Below are 2,030 nucleotides of genomic sequence, written 5' to 3' on the forward strand. Positions count from 1 at the left end.
TGGGAGGCTGAGGCAGAGGATCACTTGAGCCCAGGAGTTTGAGACCAGCCTGACCAACATAGCAAGACTCCATCTCTGGGGGAAAAAAAAAAAATTAGAGCCTGTGGTCCCAGCTACTTGGGAGGCTGAGGTGGGAGGATTGCTTGAGCCCAGGAGTTCCAGGATGCAGTGAGGCATGTTGAGGCACTGCACTCCAGTCTGGGCAACAGAGCACGATCCTGTCTCAAATATAAAATGATTTATAAATAAACTGTGTTGTTCAAGCTCAGGGTCTGAGTTATGCACCGCTTATGATCTACTCCACAGAAGTTCTGATTTCTTTTCTGTGCAATGGTTCTGCCAGCCTTTCTGCCTCCCAGAGGTCCTGGTGGGTGGGCATCACAGGCTCCTTAGGGCTCTGTGGAGGCTCAGGGAGGAGCTTTCGCTTCCCTCCTGATACTGGTGCCTCCAGAGCTAGATAGGAAGATGGAAGCTGGGTGGCCTGAGCAGGGGTGGGGGCTTGGCTGGCCCTTCTGTCAGCTTGAGCTGGCTTGAGCCCAGGCAGGGCCCTGATAGCCTGGATAGGCTCAGAGGGAGGGAGGTGGGGACCAAGAGACCCGGGGAGGGCTCCTGGGGCCAAGACCCAGGTCCCTGCCCTGCATATCCGCCAGGGGACTTCCTCAGAAGCTGCTGATGTCAGGCTTTGGCTTCCTGCTGCAGAATGAGGGGATGAACTCCAAAGGGAGGACACTCAGGCCTTGGAGGAAATGAGAGCTTGGCCGACAAGAGGGCCTGGACTCGTGAAGACACATGGACACCCACAAGCACAAAGACATGGGTGTGTGACAACGGACCAAGGGGCATGCAGATATGCATGCATGGTGCACACAGGCACTCTGGGCACAGCCCACTGGCACCGTCAACCGCTGTGTGGTGGCCTGCATCCCACCCTTCAGGCAGGCCCCGTGGGGCAGGTTTCAGGGAGGAAGGAGGCTGAGTGGGCAGTCTGAGGACACGGCCACCACTGCTCCCTGGCACTGCATCTGTGTCCCAGGATCTAGGAGGCACTCTTCCATCACTGAGCCCCAAGCTGACTGTCACACCTTGGTCTAAAGCAGGGGCCGGGCCTGAGCCCTGGCCCCTGCCCTGGAGGAGCACACAGAGCCCCCAGCTGGGGCATATCTGGTTTCTGGGGGTGGGGGCGGGGGCAATACCCAGAGCAGGAGGAAGAAGGGATTCTGAGAGAGCCCGGCAGGCTCCAAGCCTCAGGCTGGAGCTGGGCTTGGGGCAGCAAGGAAGGACCAGGTGCGAGGGCAGAGCCATGCGGCCCGACCCCTGCAGCACGGACGGTACCTGCGTGTGGTCTCCCCCAGCTCCTGCCCATGCTTCTGGGTCAGTCTGGACTTTGCCACGTCTGACCAAAAGACACCGCAAACCCACTCAAGCCAAAAGAGGAAGTGGCCATTAGGCACAACTGCTTAGACTGGGAGGCCAGGGGCGCTCCAGGCGGGGCGAGGGAGGTGGCCGGGGGCGCTCCAGGCAGGGCAAGGGGGACACCCAGGGCTCCAGACAGGAGTCCTCAGGTGCCGCCTTTCCTCTGCCTGGCGGTGTGGGGTCTGTCCTCCTCAGAGTGGCCCGCCACAGTCCCCCTCCCCACTCCGAGTTTCCTGTCCCAAAGTTCTAAGGAAGTTTCCAGAACTATGTCTTACCATCTTGAGTCAGCCTCGGCTCAGTGTCCATCTCACAGGCCTGGAAGGGGCAGGAGTCGGCGCCGTCCAGACCACAGGGCCTGCGTGTGGGGAGGGCTGCTGTCTTAGGTAGGCTGTGGAGGGTTGTTACCTTGAGGCAAGAGGGCTGCAGGGCAGAAAGTCACGGCAGGTGGCTGTTGTGGAAGGCCCAGGAGAGGCCCGAGAGAGGGATGGCCCACAAGGGTTGACCCTCCCGCCACCCAGGGGGCCCTTGTGCAGGGAACCCCTGCAACCGACTGAGGCTGGCAGGCATGAGGTTTCCTGAAGGAGAAAGAGCTTGGGCCGGGCGCGGTGGCTCAAGCC

The 2,030-nt window shown here is 60.6% G+C and overlaps 1 pseudogene; it reads left to right on the forward strand.

The window, feature by feature from the left end:
• The first annotated feature begins 599 nt into the window (after positions 1–599).
• Positions 600–1,526, forward strand: LOC106999063 (uncharacterized; annotated as a pseudogene).
• Positions 1,527–2,030: the final 504 nt, after the last annotated feature.

The sequence above is a fragment of the Macaca mulatta genome, chromosome 6 (assembly GCF_049350105.2).
Source record: "Macaca mulatta isolate MMU2019108-1 chromosome 6, T2T-MMU8v2.0, whole genome shotgun sequence".
Classification (NCBI taxonomy): domain Eukaryota; kingdom Metazoa; phylum Chordata; class Mammalia; order Primates; family Cercopithecidae; genus Macaca; species Macaca mulatta.